Source organism: Lissotriton vulgaris, chromosome 6, assembly GCF_964263255.1.
Source record: "Lissotriton vulgaris chromosome 6, aLisVul1.2, whole genome shotgun sequence".
Classification (NCBI taxonomy): Eukaryota; Metazoa; Chordata; class Amphibia; order Caudata; family Salamandridae; genus Lissotriton; species Lissotriton vulgaris.
The window spans coordinates 1,732,637,886-1,732,656,248 of NC_141694.1; the positions used below are offsets into that span (position 1 = coordinate 1,732,637,886).

The window sequence follows — 18,363 nt, forward strand, 5'->3', positions numbered from 1 at the left end:
CAGATTGAAACAGTTCGTCAAGAAACAACACCAGTCTACACTAATGTGGCATCAGAAAGTGCTACCGAGAGACAGATCGAAAGAACAATCCCATCAATTGACAGAACGGCCTCTGGTTATTTCATCAACTTCGACAACTTCTCTGAAGATTTAAATGACCCCGAAGTGATGCCAGAAACAAAAAAGTCTTTTAAAGAAAAAGCAACGGAACTCTTTCATCAACTGAAGGAAATCTACCTCATTTCCCCTTGGCTAGAGTTCTGGTTCGGTCTAGGTGTATTTTTCCTCCTGCTTTGGCTCATCATGGTACTGTGTTTGGGAAAATTCATTGAAGGAAAATATATTACAATGGACACAGCAAGTCAGAACATCAACCTAGTCCTGAAACCACACAGATCATCCCACGTGAAGAAAAGAGAACTGTCAACAGTAAATGTCACAGCAATTCCAATACCTGGTGGGGTAGTATGGGAGAAAACAGACTATGAGATCTATGGTCCGGTCGAAATCCTGAAGTATCCTCATCAACTAAAGGTTTCCTTAAGTGACTTTGTGACACCAAGTACATTCTCTGATGATTGGGACTTTAACAGTATTAATGATTTAGAAAAGGGGGTGGTGATGAACAGAGTGTCTGAGTTAAACAGACCACTCTTACCCAGTCCAAAGATCAGGGCTTGATCCATCACCGTTATTTATCTCACTGCCCCATCCCAGCTCAGAACCTGGCTATATGCAAATCAGTCTGTCCCTGGCCCAGTGCATCATGGGAACAGGGCAGACTAAACTACCAAGCCAATTCTTCACCAGAAAGGAGACAAGCTACCGGGGACCGGTTTCTGGCATTTCAGCCTTCTTCGGCCCGGCTTGCTTGAATCCTGATGGAGCAGTGAGAAAGGGACTCATGTCTGAGTATACCCTGCCACACCTATAGTGGCCAAAAACGATTTAGAAAAGGGGGTGGTGATGAACAGAGTGTCTGAGTTAAACAGACCACTCTTACCCAGTCCAAAGATCAGGGCTTGATCCATCACCGTTATTTATCTCACTGCCCCATCCCAGCTCAGAACCTGGCTATATGCAAATCAGTCTGTCCCTGGCCCAGTGCATCATGGGAACAGGGCAGACTAAACTACCAAGCCAATTCTTCACCAGAAAGGAGACAAGCTACCGGGGACCGGTTTCTGGCATTTCAGCCTTCTTCGGCCCGGCTTGCTTGAATCCTGATGGAGCAGTGAGAAAGGGACTCATGTCTGAGTATACCCTGCCACACCTATAGTGGCCAAAAACGATTTAGAAAAGGGGGTGGTGATGAACAGAGTGTCTGAGTTAAACAGACCACTCTTACCCAGTCCAAAGATCAGGGCTTGATCCATCACCGTTATTTATCTCACTGCCCCATCCCAGCTCAGAACCTGGCTATATGCAAATCAGTCTGTCCCTGGCCCAGTGCATCATGGGAACAGGGCAGACTAAACTACCAAGCCAATTCTTCACCAGAAAGGAGACAAGCTACCGGGGACCGGTTTCTGGCATTTCAGCCTTCTTCGGCCCGGCTTGCTTGAATCCTGATGGAGCAGTGAGAAAGGGACTCATGTCTGAGTATACCCTGCCACACCTATAGTGGCCAAAAACGATTTAGAAAAGGGGGTGGTGATGAACAGAGTGTCTGAGTTAAACAGACCACTCTTACCCAGTCCAAAGATCAGGGCTTGATCCATCACCGTTATTTATCTCACTGCCCCATCCCAGCTCAGAACCTGGCTATATGCAAATCAGTCTGTCCCTGGCCCAGTGCATCATGGGAACAGGGCAGACTAAACTACCAAGCCAATTCTTCACCAGAAAGGAGACAAGCTACCGGGGACCGGTTTCTGGCATTTCAGCCTTCTTCGGCCCGGCTTGCTTGAATCCTGATGGAGCAGTGAGAAAGGGACTCATGTCTGAGTATTAATGACATGATGTCTGATTTAGTAATGTCAGCTAGATTCACAGATCATGATTATTTACAAGGTTCATCTAGTTATGAGCAGTTATTCTGTTACACCCACTATGGGGATCATTACTTGCATAAATCTGCACAGCCTAGAAATGTTTTTATGTATAATCAATGGGAACATTGTTCTACACCACCTAAAAGCAGTTCTAAAGCATTTTTTGAGAAATTCAAATATTTCTCAGGGTTTAACACAAGTGATGCAGAAACGTTTTATTACAAACTGTTAGATAAAACAGGAATGAAAACAATGCTGACAAATTCTAAATTGATATATTCAGAAGCATTTTATGACAAAATGATGACATTTGGTTTTGATTATTGGAAAAATAATATTGAAACGAAAACAATTTGGGGTACAAAAGATTGGCAGGTGCAAGGCATAGAAGCACTATTTAGAACCTGCATGATACCAGAACAAATGTTATTTTTAAATGACACAATACACCAAACATCTTGTCTTGGCCTAGCTAAGATCAAATACCTTAAAACACCATCTATTCCAAAGCCAATAACTGAAAATGCAACAGCTGATATTGAGTTAGACGTGTCACAAATTTTACATTTCAACAGAACACATCCTGATTGGAAAAAATGGTTAATCTGGCCTACAGACACAAATAGCTGTCAAGATAGGTTCCTGAATAAAACACAGGGTTTAAAAATGACCAGATTAGACCCTAGATACTCCCAGAGACAACATCCAGGGATTATAACAACATACAGTGTAGGGAAACTCTGCCTAGAATGGCTAACTTCATCCACACTGGCTGAAATTAAGCAACACTTGTCTTTACTAAAAGATGGTGCTGATTTGCGCAATTTCATTCTTGGACCACGCAAACAGCGTCAAAAGCGTTTCATAGCGACCAGCATCTATGCTGCTTACAACGAGGCTTGGAAAGTAAAGCAAATTGAAACTGCTGAAAAAATACGAGAAATTGATCGTATTAATTTGGAGAAATCACTTTCTGTGGTAGACAATGGGTTAATGACTCTGTCTTCCAGAATATATTCTTTGGACAATATTGTATCCTCTGCCTTTGATGTGATAGACAGAGATTTGCTAATGTTACAACATGGCCAGTCTCAATTACGCTCTATTATAGAACTAGGCTGGACGCTGCAAAATCTTCGTTCAGGCTATGTGCCTTGGCGTTTAATCAACACAACGTCATTATTTTCCAGTTTTAACCTTACTGATAAACAGATCAGTTTGGCACAGAAAGGAGCAGACTATACAATCCTGAGCATCGAAAAACTCGAGAGATTACCATTGACAATGTCAGAGAGTCCTGTCATTGAATGGATAATACACGGAATTATCACAATTCCGATAACAACTTTCCGATTTAAAAAGTGCCTTGAGTACATACCTGCTGGCCAATATGAACAATTGGGTAAGGGATATGTAAAATCCGAATGGAAATTACCATACACTCATTCTTGCTATAGTGACAGCGACAAAAATGTATTTCTTAGTGGTGACAACTGTAAACACTCACTAAGCGGTATACTTTTGTGTCAGGGTATTAATTTACACGGAGCATGTGATGGAAATTCAAACAACCTTTCACCCCACCAGCTAGTCACACCTGCAACTCAGATAGAGCCCTTCTTTATGCAACTCGCAAACGGGAGTTACATTCTTAGAACGGATCACAGGTGCTGTGGCCTCGCGCCCGGAAAAAGTTATCTAGTACAAGTAACGTCCATGGTCAAATGTTGTATGCAAGCATTGTTTCCGAGCGGGCCTCCAGACATAGTGACTCCCCTCTGGCCTCGTCTGAATCTCTATTCTATACGAATTGATACATTAAGCAAAATGAAATCTGTACTTTTACAGACAACAGTGCCTATAACGTCATCTAAAGAGACGTATGATCTTCTAGTCGCAAGGACGGCTACTGAGGTTCATGACCTTTTATCAACAAATTGCCCCGTGCATTTCGTAGAAATGTTCAGCCAACTCCTTAACATGTCTAGTGCAACAAGCATCCCAGGCATATTTAAGACAGTCTTTACGGGACTGCTAACACCCTTCGAGGCAATTTTGGGAATCTTTCCTAATTTTGTGCACTCCATTTTTGGCGGCATACCACTATTTTTGGGACTCGTTGCAGGGATTCTATTTTTGACCCTCCTGCTACGTTATGGCAAGCCTCGGCTCAGACATAGCTCCCATGGGAATGGAAGAGACAATCCTAGCAATGCGCTACAGGGACAGGATAACTAACGTCCTCGGATTGGCCAGGCTAAGAGATCTAAACATGACCTGGTTCCTTTCATTCAGACCGATATGGCAAAATTGCATTTTACCTGTGCTACGGTGTATGCTTTGCGGCGATGAATGCGTGTTGGACATCTGTCTTTCACTTCCATCAGCAGTACCAATGGACGTCGATACTTTGCTCAGTCCAATAACGGCTCACGCATTGTGTTGTCCCCAGCGGCTACCAATCCTGATGACGGCATTCGTGGAGACTCCTGTACTACAGCCAAGTGGTAACAGTGGAGCGAGTGACAAAAGCAACATCATCCAGGTACAACGTTCTGTGAGCATTGCTGGTCCTGCCTTCGATGACAGCAATCATTCTCACACCTGCCAAGTTACAGAGCTATCTAATTTGGTTGAACTATCACCTGATTTTGTAGACCAATTCTTTGCGAGCCTGTCTGATACATGTTCTCACCCATAGAGAAACAATAACTTTTGAAAAGCTTTCCGACACACAGCGTTCCCATGAACTCTGAATTCGGCCTTCGGTTTTGATCAACAAAAACTGCCAAGAGCTTTGGAAATCTATTTTCTTTGAATTGGACATTTTTTTTTTAATATTGACCTTTTTTGGCACGAACAATTCTTTGCTTAACGTAAAAACTATTCTTAGAGAACAGAAGCTTCACACTTCTATTTCTAAGCACATCTAGAGACATAACAACATGACACCAGCCTCTAGCACACATGTTATTACAATGCATTTTTATGTGATGATTTATCTCGCCTTTCTTCTGTCAGAGATACTTCATGTGTAATTCCTTTTGCATAATCGTTCATTGACTTCATATGCAATAATTTTTTGAATGATTACTATGCTTTAAAAAACGTACAGTACCTAAATTCCATGTATTACAAGTACACCTATTTCGAATGCATTTATGTATTTTGGGGTGGGCAATGTTACACATACATCTAATTGCTTTAGTTTTAGTAATTTTGATGGACATGAAAACGTGGAGTGGGTGTTGCGTGCTTATCTAGGTTCCTGATCGATACTGTGACCTTATGCCCCTATTCGGCTATAAAGCCCTTTATTCCCTATATTGGCATAACCGTTCAAGTGCGATTTTCTGAAAAGTCATCTCTGGCCTCACACGAACAGAGCCACATTCCAGCATGACTCTCTGCTACTTCCTTTGCGACCAATTAGTGCAATGACAGAGCAGCAGTCACTATCTGATATTCCTAGATAACACTCCGAGTTCTTCAACAAGATAAAAACTTAGCAAACCTGGAAATCCCCGCTTGCTATGTTTTGATTAGTAATGGAACTCTAATGAGCAACTGATAACTGTCACTTCCTAGTGACATCTTTAATTGACGTCTTATGTCCAGCAAACTTGCGTCAAACCCGGCACCTGTCAGGTATAAATATTACCAACGTTGCCTTAAGCAAGGAGAGAGATACGAGCTGCGAGTTTGTTCCCTGTTGCTGATGCCAGCTGCCTGCATGACCCTGTGTTGGTAAAAACTAGCACTCTGTCGCTGCAGCCTGCTATCCTGTGGTGGTGAAGCTGCTGATTACCATTATCGCCGCTACAGCGCGACCTATGGTGCAGTACGCTTGAGGAGCCGTGCAGCCGTCCTCTGCGAAGACATCCAGCCCAGCTGCCCGCGGACGCTGTCACCCCTCCTTCCTCGACGCGCTGAAGAGAGAAGCCGCTGCATTTCTCGTGCAGAGAAATCCAGTCCCGGCGCTTCCGGTTTACCCTCGCGGGTGACTGGGATATCGAGAGAGACCCCTGAAGGAGATACCAATCCTCCATCATTCTATTCAGAGGTATGGTGTTGACTAAACCCTTAGACGAGAATTCTTGAAACAAACCTTGGCAAAACCAACTTAACTTAAAGCTACTTACTTACTCCCCTTTCACGTGTTAGGCTTAGGTCAGGCACACTGGGGTAGGCTTAGTTAGAAGCACCAGTTGAGTATGTTAGCCTAATGTATATATGACTGTATATATGTTTTATTACTTTTAAACCATTGTATGGCTAAGAAACCATATCAATGCTTTTACAGTTCTATTTCGCAATACTTATCTTACTGTACGTACTTTTTATAATAACAGTTATTGCAATTGTGGCAATACATTTCTCTTGTACGAGAAGAAAGACTGTTCAATAAATGTTAACCTTTATTGATAAACGCCCGTCTCTCTATTCTCTACATACTGTGAAAGTAAACTGCACTAGACTGACTGAGTGAAATCTGTGTCTATTGTTTCACACGACCCTAGAGATCGACTCTTGATCTGAGGAGCAAAGTTGTCATGTTGCACGGTTGTTGGAAAACTGAATCCCTTCTTGTCTGTGCCAAGGAAGCTGATCACTTCCTATGCAGAGAAGAAAGTTTCCAGTGACCTCTGAGCTAGTTGGTAACACAACCCAATTAAGTTTAGCATGGTCAGTGGAGGCCTGGAATATAAGCAGTTCCACGTCGATACTACTGTTTATGTTATTCCAATGCGCAGGGCCTAGTGGGAAACTAGGAACTACACTACAAGTCAGTCTCCATTGGGGGATTATGGGCATTGGTAAGGATTGAAGCAACACTCATTCCCAGTCAATCCACCTGATCCAGACACTCAAACCTATTCATAGTGGGCGCTCCTTCCCACCAGTTGTTAATGGGTTGCCAACCATCCCCGTGTCCTTTCCATCTGCGATTGTGAACTATTGACCAAGCCCCAGGTGGCTCGACAATCTGTTTTGGAGGATAGAAAAAAGTAAGGGGTCTGGTGACAATGGATTGGTCAGCATCACCTGAACGCCATGAGCTGATATATTGGGCTGTGTGGGGGTCTGCAAATGAAACCACTATGCAGTCACCAGGGATGGATTTATGTGTAGGACCCACCCATGGCACTCTCCTAACCATTAGAACCCTACTCCTAAGAGTGTTAGGAAGCTGCCTATTGACATTAAGTCAGTGAATCACCTTATTCTTAAGGGACCACTGGGTCTCCATGGAATGTGGGTCAGGTGCTGGTACACCAGCCAGTACAACGACATAGGGTCCGGCGTCAGGAGGGAGATCAATATAACCCCCACGAAAGTTCTGGCGACCATGGTACTGATTGGCTATACGCGCAGTAGGAGGCATGTTAATCTTATTGGGCTTGTGGGCAACCTTAGGGGGTGGTTTGGGTAAAGTCACGTTCTCAGGGCCTTTTGTCACTGGTATTGAGAGTTTTGGTATGAAGGGAACTGGAACATTTGGCTTAGACCGGGGTTTGGGTATTGGGGTAGGTTTAGGTAGGGGTGGAGGCAAGACAGGGGGCACCATTGCAGGGGCAGGGGGACTAACGTCAGTTACTGGGGCCGGATGGATACCATCATCACCATCCTGGGGAGTACCTTCAGCAATACGAGGAAAACTTGCTTCCAGTTGCTTTAGGCTAAAAGTGGCCAGGGAGAATAAGGTCTTATCCATCTCTAAAAGATTGTTCTCAATACGTGAAAGCCTGAGTTCCAAAGGCGACAGTAACTGTTTTAATGTGACCCAAACTGTTTTAAGAAAATCTTCGTCATCACCCCCCTTGTCTCTGTCCCTCCCTGGCTCACTTTGCCCTCCCTCTATAAGTTTCTCGTCGTATGTGGAAAAAGGCCCTAAAGTAGGGTCAGGGTCCACATTAAGGTTGCTGTGTTCATTGCCCCCCCTATTAGGTGGTTATCCAAATTTGGCGCTTCTATGATCTCCCCCGTGGTGGGTAGTGTTCGCCTATTATTAAAGAACTGCAACCTTGCGATTTTAGCTTTCTTGCGAGCATAGGCAGACCTCGCGTTGCTTTTCTTTTTTAGAGATGGTCCATCTTTATTTGTAATTTTCGCTGCAGGGGGGGTGGGGGGGGGGGGGGGCGGGTCTGTTAGGCAAAATAATGGCAGTCCCAGGCCCAATGGGCACGATTCCCTCGGGAGTTTTAGGGGGCACAGCAGTTGGGATGGGTATAGGCTCTAGTGGAAGAGAAAGGGGAACATGGTGAACATCAGCATGAATTAACAGTGAGGGTGGGCAAGAAGATTTTTTAGAATGGGCAAAGGTCTGTGAAAGCCTACGTGCAGCGTCAAGCTCTAATGACACCCTCTTCTGCATTTTCGTGATTTCAACGTCAATTGCCAAGTTAGTCTTCACAAGAAAATCATCCAATGTCACGTTGGGCTTACTCAGCCCCATTGCAGTTTTACTGCGACTACCCCGTGTGCTCATAATAAGTATGAATCACAGTACCAACAATGTGCTTAATAATAACAGTAGGCAAGCCAGCAAACACGAACCAAGGGGGGTGGGCCAGGCCAGTCCTCTTTGTCCTCGAATGGCCTCAAACGGCCCGCTCTTAGCCCGGTCTTCGCCCGCTTCTTCGTCCGCGCGCGTCCCGCGTTCGGGGCGGAGTTAAGATGGAGGAGGAGAGGAGGGGCCGGGAAGAGGAACCAGGTGCGCGCGGTGGACGGCGCAAGCACTTCTGGTCCTCGCAGTCCCGCTCCCTAGGCAGGTGACGATTAAGGCTCTCCCCCAGCAACAAAACAACGATGGTGACCGAGCTGGTGTACTCCCAGGTCACAGGAAAGGCTCCACAAAGGGCTCCGCTGAGCAAAGTGCCCCAGATACGGCCAAAGACAAAGTCCACACTGTGTTTCAATTCACAAGCGGCACCCCATGCTTATAAAATATGTTTTTATAAGCCCTGGTGCTAGAAAACTGGCCCAAGTCCATTTCCCCATTGCAAATCCCATGGCCCATAGGTTAACATGATAGGAAGTTCTTGACTAATAACTATTGATAGGAGAGGACTAGCCTGACCATTCAAAGACTTCCCAGAATGGTAGTAGTAAATCCAACGGTACCATATTGTTGAATTTCTCCTAAAGTGCGGATACAAGAAGTTATAATACTGTCTTGTTTGAAAGTCCAAATTCAGCCTTCTAGTGGTCTGCCCTGATTGGTCAGAGTTAAGTGGATTAGCCAGTTTGCTTTGAAGAGGTGATAAAGAGCCCCTGGGGTTACCAACTCTGCTGGGAGGGCAGTGTGCTGGTCCATAGGAATGCCACGCCAGGGGGTGGAGTCGTAAACCATGCTCTTCAAAGGCAGGGGAGGCCTGGGTGTCAGTTACACTTTTACACTCTTGACCCAGAGTCAGGGCTAGGCTGAAGGAAGGTATGTGCAAAGGGTGGGGGAGAGTCTATGGAAATAAGCCATCCCAGGGGGTGTGCTTAGCCAGCTCTACCTTCTTGCTGGAAAATCAGCCATTATAGATTTGGAAGATTTGATGCACTCAGGGACAAAATAATGCCCCACTCTACAGGATGTGGTCAAATTTATGAGGAGTTACTCTGCTCTCATTGGTCAGAAGTGACCTGTTGCTTGACCCAGAGAACTTTGAATAAGTATCCGAGAGGGGCAGAGCTCTCCAGATCTGCGACTTGAAACTTACTGAAGCAAGAAGCTGCTGGCTGAGAAGTTTTGCTGTGCAAAGATTTCTAAGGCCTGACCTCTGAAGACTGAACCAACTGAAATTGCAGCCCTGTGGATTACCTTGCTGTAAAAGGACTAAAGAGTGGACTCACTGCAAGCTACAGGTTAACAGAGCTCACCTAGACATCCCCACAAAGAATTCCCAGCCTGGAGTATCAGTGGATTTGTAAGGGTTTTGCTCAAGTGGATTGTGGAATTGAAGTTTCACACTTTTAAGGACCCTCTTGGAGATTCCAGAGCCTTGGATTGTGTGTTGGATACTTTGGGACACACACGCAGAACTTCATGAAGGAGCAGGAACTGGACCCCGCCTGCTGGAGAATGCACAACACATTTGGTGAGATTCTCCAGAACAATTTCTTAAAGGTGTCCCTGTCAGAGAAAACAAAATGACTAAAAGGGGCACTGTTGGTTTCTAAACACTAGAAAGTGACTAATCTTCAAAAATTCATATCTCTGGTTCCCTACTGTGGATTTTTTTTCTTTCGTTTTGTTGTCATTTAAAAGATAAAAATATTACCTATTTTTATAAATTGGTGTTAGATTTTTATTTTTTGTCTTAATTATTTACCGAAATGGTGTTTTTAAATGCTTGCGTGTATCAAGAGGGAGAGAGAGGACCAGATAGCTAGTCCAGATCCCCGGTTTATATGTATAGTTAATCAAAAGAGGACTAGCTGGGATGGGGTTGGTATGATATTATATTGTAATCATACTGGTGACTCAGTATTGTTTTGTCAGGGGGAGATGGCACCTGTTGGGTGTCTTTAGAAAGCCCTCACCCACCAACCTAGTTGGTGGCATGCTTCATCATCGGGCCCACCCAGTGACACTTAGCGTGTCCTGGGTGTGCTACGACGCCTGGCTACAGCGGAGCAGGTATGTCACTGTGTGTGCGGTGAAGGGTGTTGAGTAAGTGAGTTTAAAACGGCTTGGCGGGGGTCCCAATACCTGAAGGGTAAGAATACTTTATTAAATGGGCCTCCGCCAGCGGTTAAAAATAAGGCAGTGGGACGTTGGAGGCGGGTTACGACCTCCTACGTCCTTTGATGTGTCAACATGTTTGTGCCTCCTTCGCAGAACCGGTGTTTCACCGGTTCTGCGAAGGAGGCACAACAGGTCCCACGCCGGCTCTGACCAGTAATCCTGGTCAACCCCATGCCACTTCAATAACCTTGAAGTCTGACCTACCTAAAACTAGCGTGATCTTGAGAAGGGAATCCCCCCTCTCACAGTTAGATACACTTTAGGGCGTGTAGACACATAGCCTGCACTACACAACCCCTATTTTAACCACACACATTTTTATCAGTCCTGAAGAAAGCCAGATTACAGATAAGGCACTGGCTGAAACATGTTGACACATCAAAGGACGTAGGAGGTCGTAACCCGCCTCCAACGTCCCACTGCCTTATTTTTAACCGCTGGCGGAGGCCCATTTAATAAAGTATTCTTACCCTTCAGGTATTGGGACCCCGCCAAGCCGTTTTAAACTCACTTACTCAACACCCTTCACCGCACACACAGTGACATACCTGCTCCGCTGTAGCCAGGCGTCGTAGCACACCCGGGACACGCTAGGTGTCACTGGGTGGGCCCGATGATGAAGCATGCCACCAACTAGGTTGGTGGGTGAGGGCTTTCTAAAGACACCCAACAGGTGCCATCTCCCCCTGACAAAACAATACTGAGTCACCAGTATGATTACAATATAATATCATACCAACCCCATCCCAGCTAGTCCTCTTTTGATTAACTATGTTTTTAAATGCTTTACATACCTGTCTTTGAAGTTAAGCCGGTCTGCTCGCAGCCACGTTACCAAGGGCTGAGCATAGGAATAATTTTCTAAGACCTATGCTGGGTCCTACCATGTGTTAGTGGCCTTATTGCCAGTGGCAGACCTACATTTCCCCCTACCAATAAACACTTTCCAACAAGAGTTACAACAGGCTGGAAAGGGGAGAATCTCCCTTTCCAATGGTACCCCTCCCTGGTGCATCCCTGCTTGGGGAAACCACACTAGACACCAGGGATTTTTTGATTTTATTTTATATGCTTAGGCACCCCTCCCCCAAAAATACATTATAAAGTCTTTCTGCCCCACCCCAGGGGTGCAGATGGGGGAAATAGGGGAAAAGGGGGGCAGAAAGCCTACTAGGCACAAAGGATTTATTTTTTTAAATAAGAGGGGTGATGGGCAAACCAATGCCCCCACCCAATAGAAAAAGGACAGTCTGCTTGGCTGGGGGTGTGCGTGGATGGCACTTGGCTGGTGGTGTGCATGGACAGCACTTGGCTGGTGCTGTGGCTTGCATGGATCCTCCAGCGTTTTATTACCCAGAACCCCCTGCTAACCTCCAATTCCCTTGGTCTCCTGGAAAAATTGATACCTCACTTATGTGGGTGCCCAAAGCAAAGAAGAAAACGAGTTACTTACCTGTAACTTCAGTTATCCAGTATTGGTATCTTTCATGTCCATCTCATCATGAAGGCGTTCCCCAAAAGCCTTTCTCGGGCTCCCAACTTGCAAAGAATTGGCACTTTCGATTGTTCCTGGATGCAAAGAGATCTGGATTTATGGCCTGCTTCACTTCCAAAATATACTCTCCACATTTGCTTGATACAGCTCCCATTCGTGACCGGACTTTGAGGTCCTGCTCCGAGTGTCTGCTAAAGTGTTGTGGATCCCTGGTAGATGATCCACCTTGATTTTGATATTGTGAAAAAGCAGCCATTCCCAAATGCTTTGAGCTTCTTGAGATAGAATGTGGGACCGGGTACCTCCCTGCTTGTTTAGATCATGCATGCAAGTGGTGTTGTCGGTTCTGTTCAGAACCGTTGACCCTTGAAGTCTTGGGAGAAAAGACTGCAACGCCAGAAAAATGGCTCGAAGCTCTAGAAAATTGATATGCATCTTTGCCATTGAAGCAGACCATTTCCCTTTAATGCTGAGATTTTGAAGATGTGCACCCCACCCCTCTAGAGAGGCATCTGTTGTGAGGATAAAATCCGGTACAGAAGGCTGAAAAGTGAGCCCGACTGAGGCATTTTTGGAACACCTCCACCAGGAAAGAGTTTCTCGCATAACTGGAGTTATTTGCACTAGGTCGTCGAACGACCCGGATATTTGCAGCCACTGACTGTCCAGTTCCTCCTGAATTGGTCTCATTCGGGTATGAGGTACTAGCAGAATTGCGGATGATAGTATTCCCAGAAAAGATTTGTTCATCCTTACAGAAGAAAACTTTCTTTTTAGGATGTCCGACGCCAGAGAAGCAAGGCGAGATTGTCTTTCTTTGGACAAGAATGCTTTGTCTCGGATGGTATCCAACATTGCCCCTAGAAATTGAATCCTTTGGGAATGGTAGAGGACTTATTCTTGAATCTTCAGAGATAGTCACAGAGAGTGAAAAACCTGCAGGCATGTGGATGTTGCGTGAGAAGCCTGCCGAAAGGAAGGAGCCTTTATTAGCCAACAGTCCAGATAAGGGAACAATTGGATGCCATGCAGTCTGTGAATTTGGTAAAGACTCTCCAGGCCGAGCGTAAACCGAATGGGAGGACTTGGAATTGGAAATGTACACCTGCCACAATAAATCGAAGGAAATTCCGGTGTTTGGGATGAATTGGGATGTGGAAGTATGCAACCTGGAGATCCAACGTTGTCATGAAGTCCGCATGATCCAAAAGCTGAAGGATTTCCTAAAGTGTTACCATGCAAAAGGATTTCCTTTGAAGATATTTGTTCAGTTTTCTTAAATCCAGGATAGGCTTCTATTCCCCCGACTTTCTTTATTAGAAAAAAGCAGGAATAAAATATTTTCCCCACCTGAGAGCGAGGCACTCTTTCGCTCACTCTTTTCGACAGCATGGCTTTTACCACCTTTCTGAGAAGAGCAAGATGCGGTGGATGCTTCTTCAGAGGTGGGTGAGGAGGAGGAGGAGGGGTGGGGGGTATGGGGGGGAATTGATAAATTCTAGGGTGTGAACAAATTTGATAATGTCCAATACCCACTTGTCTGTGGTTATTTTCTTCTAATTTTTTTAGATGTCTGGCTACATTCGGAATTTTGTAGGCTAGTTGTGGCAGATCAGGTGCAGGTTTTAAAAGATTGTCACTGTTTTCTAGCAGAGTCTCTGCCTTGAGGTTGGCATCTTCTGTTCTGTTGCCTACAAGCGGCCGCAGGGGGGTTTCTATAGGACTGCTGCTGTTGCTTCTGTTGGTATCCATATCGTCCTTGACTGCCCTGATTTTGGTATTTTTGGTATCCTCCACGAAATGAATATGAACCTCTGCCTCTCGCTCCTCGAAAAGGCGCCCTTCTGTATTGCAAAGTACCCAGCGCCCTGGCAGTATCAGTATCTTTTTTGATTTCTTGTAACGCCTCATCTATGTTTTTCCCAAATAATAAGTCCACATCTAATGGCATGTCCAGAATCTTTGTCTGGACCTCCGGGCGAAAGTTGGTGGATTTCAACCAACCCCGACGTCTAAGGGTTGCTGCTCCAGCAAGTTGGCGAAAACCCAAAGAAGCCATATCCATAGAGATATCAATAATCTGATGCAGCCCTTTCGCCCTCGAGAAGTATTTTTTTCTCTTCCCGTTTCTTATCCTCAGGAAGATATTCGAGCTAAGGGGAGATGTCAGACCATAATTGGCGGTCATATCTGCCTAAAGTAGCCTAAGAATTTGTGGCACGAACAGAAGTACCCGCCATGGTGGTAAAGCGTTTACCAATGTTATCCAGGCGTTTCCCATCTTTTTCTGGCGGCGCCGTTACTAGAATCGATGGATCACGAGATTTACGTTGGACCGCCTGTGAAATAACAGAGTCTGGTCTTGGGTGCCCAGAGAGGCAAGCAGGAGCATCATCCGGTGCTTTATATATTTTTTCAATTTTAGGGATATTGCAGGTATACAAAAAAGGAGTTTTCATTTTTTTCGTTCCTTCATCCAAAATATGATGCATTATAGGGATGGAACGACCCGATTTTCTACTTTGATCTTTAAAATCAAAGAAAACACTGTTTTCTGTACCGATACAGGAAGATGAAATCTAGCTGTTGCCCTTTCCATGATCGCGTGAAAACCTCTTATATCCTCAGTAGGGGAATCAACCGCCTGAGGGACTGGTGAGGATGGCGTTGGAATTAAGTACTCATACCATTCATACACCATTGTAGGTGAGTATGACATCTCTCCCTCTTCAGACACAGTGTCACCATCATCCTGAAGGAAATGAGTAGGCAAAACCACCTGAGGCACTGAGACAGGGGCAGCAGGACTCGCAACCTGCAAAACTGTTGGCTCAGGAGGTTGTCCTGGAACCGGTACAGGTGGGAAGCGTGCATTATAATCTCTCAACATTGCAGTGAGATCTTGCATTAAAGTCGCAGGCATTTGAACCATAGGTTCCTGATAAAGATTCCAGAGGACCTCCTAGTGATACACAGGGCTCATAATACTCTTCATCATCTAAGTCCTCCTGATATTTAATTCGGAGCGGAGAAGGATCATGTGCTGTGCCAAAGGGTCCATCATCGGACTCCTCCAGATAGTGGCTAGGAGGTAAAGGTGAGAAATGGGAAACATCCTGATAAAATTGTCTTGAAGATGACAATTATGAAATTAACACTGGCGTTATTTGCAAAGATGTAGGCCTTTTACGCTTTATCGTTGACGAAAAGTACATGGACGGTCAGTCAGTATCTGTAGAAATTGCCATTATAGAAGAGACCGTTGACGTTGACATCATTGAGGTCATCGCCGTAAAAACCATAGTCGACTATGTCGTTGACGTCGCTGCCATCAATGGTGGGCTCGTCGCCAAGAGTAGTATCGCCGTCGACAGTGGGATCGTCGACAGTAGTGTCGTCGAAGGTTGGTTCGTCGACCGGAGCTGTATCGTTGTCGACTGTGTACACATTGAAGGAAGCTGTATCGTCGTCGATGGCATAGTTGACGGCATGGATGTGGACGACGACTAAGGCGTTGACGAGATTGGCATAGTCAACGGCAATGAAATAATCATCGACTGTGCCGTCGACTGAGTCTTCGTCGACGATGGGACTTTCTTCGTCAACGAATCACTCACCTTCTGAGGAGATTTCATCGTCGCCAGAGCACTTTTTGACGTCAACGGAGGCTCAGAAAGGGATTTCAGCTGCTTTGAGGCAGTTTTCAGAGAAATCTTCTCTTTTTCTCCCATTTTTACCTCTAAAGAGAATGAAGGCCTCTCTTTTTTAGAGAAAGAGTGAACAGGGAGTGAGATTTCTGCAGGGTCTTACTCTCTTTCTCAGGCGAATCTCCAGATCTATCCCTCTTCTTGGCCTGAGGGGTGGACACCTGAGGACTTATGCTGCCTTCATCTCCAGAAAGCACCACCAATGTAGCTTTCAGCTTTTCCATCCAAACCAAAAGTCTTCCTTCTCGGTCCTTCATGGTCTTGGCAGGGAAGGTTCTACAGATCTTGCAATCCTTGACCTTGTGAGCTGGATAAAGGCAAGATATACATTCTTTATGTGGCTCCTCAAAATGTAATCTTTTCTCCCCACATGAAGAGCAAGGCAAGAACAAGCTTTTCTTTGAAGTGTCTTTGTGAGTAGATATGTCTGATATCTACTCACAAAGATAGCTAAAGTAAGGAAAAAACTGAGCAGAGCTCACGAGACTCCCTGTCACACGAGGTGTGGTAGAAAATCTGAGGGTTTGCCTCTCTGTGGAAGGTTCTAAGAGGGTGCTGCCTGTGGAAGGTTCTAAGAGGGTGCTACAGCTTGATTGGCGTGTTCCAAGTTAGGCTCTTTTTGCAAAAGGACTAAGATAGCCTAATGTAGTTACTTTGCTGTCCATGGTAACCTATTGTATAATGCCATTATGACTATAATGTATATGTTTTTGTTATACCGCAAGACTCCCACCTCGTCGGCGGGGAGGATTCCAAGCATGTGAATCTATGAAAGATACCCCAATACTAGATAACCTAAAAACTTATAAAATGAAAAACTGAGGGGGGAACCAAAGTGGTTCCAGAAGGGCAGTTTTTTTTCATACGTTTTTAGGCTGACACTGGTTTGGGCAACCACAAGAGTAAGGTATCATATCGAGATACTAAGGGGAAACGCTAGGCGGTGGGAAATTTGTGCCAGCACAGTGATCTAAGCTATATTTAGGTTTGCAGTTGATTGTGGGTATGAAAACTTTGGGGGATCCTCACAAGCCACACCTCACTGGACTAGCCTGGGTGTCTAGGTTTCAGAAAGGTCTGTGTTTGGTAGGTTTCCATATAACTTTCCGTCACAGAAATGTGAGACATTTTTTTCTTTTTAAAGTTTGAGGTTTGCAAGGGATTCTGGGTAAAAGAACATTGTGGGAGCCACACAAGCCACCCCATCCTGGATTCCTCAGGGTGTCTACTTTTAAAAAATGTACAGGTTTGCTAGGTTTCCCAAGGTGCCGCAGAACTAGGGCCCAAAATCCAGAGTTAGGCACATTGCGAAAAAAGGGTCAGTTTTCAAATGGAAAAATGTGACATGTCAACATTGCATTTTGGACCGTTTCCGGTTGCAGACACTAGGTCCACTCACATAAGTGAGGTACCATTTTTATCAGGAGACTTATGAAAACAGAGAACAGTACAACAAGTGTTATTACTATTTGCCTTTCTATGCATTTCTACCTTTTCAAATGTAAGGCAGCATGTAAAAAAGTCATTTTGAACAATACCCTCTAATTCACATGCTAATATGGGTACCCACAAATACAGATGGACAAATAACCACTGCTTCTAAACTCCATATCTTGTTCCAATTTCATAAAAATAGGTTTTCCTTGATACCGAAGTTTCACTTTATATTGTACCAAATAAATTAGTGTATACCCAGTATACAATGAAAAAACATTGCAAAGTGCAACTCAGTTATTGGCTCTGGGTACCTCGGGATCTTAGTAAACCTACAAGCCTCATATAACCCCACAACCAGAAGGGTGCAGCGGACGTAACTGTATATAGCTTTCAAATAAGTTACAGGTGAAAATGTAGGCATAAATGGCAGATTTTTTCAACTAAATTTCAATATTCTTTTATTTCAACTGTTACTTTCCATAGGAAAACCTCGAATGATGTACACAAATGACCCCTTGCTAAATTCAGAATTTTGTTTACTTTTAAGAAAAGTATAGCTTTTCTGGATCCATTATAGGTTCCACACCCATTTCTACCATTAACTGGAAGGAGGTTAAATGAACAAAAAATAGGAAAAATATGCTATGTCCCAGTAAAATGCCAACACTGTGTAGAAAATTTTGGTTTTCCGACAAAGGTCTGGCTGTTACTGAAAGTAGGGAAGATGGTTATTTTAGCACCACAAACCCTTCGTTGATACCATTTGCAGGGAAGAAACGAGATGCTCTTCTGCAGCAGTTGTATCCCATTTTCCCACCCAAAACAAATTTAGCTGTATTTTGCCTAATTTCTCAGTCCCCTTCAGGGAAATTAACTCCTGGTACCTTTAGCATCCTCAGGATGTTGAAGGAAAAAGATGCACATTTTGTGTGGATACCTTATGTGGACAAAACGTTATGGGGGCCTAAGAGCAAACTACCCAAAGTAGTC

The 18,363-nt window shown here is 44.6% G+C and overlaps 1 protein-coding gene across 4 annotated transcripts in view; it reads right to left on the reverse strand.

Moving 5' to 3' along the window:
• Positions 1-18,363, reverse strand: part of WDR26 (WD repeat domain 26) — a 702,982-nt gene that overhangs the window by 86,125 nt on the left and 598,494 nt on the right. The window lies entirely within an intron of this gene.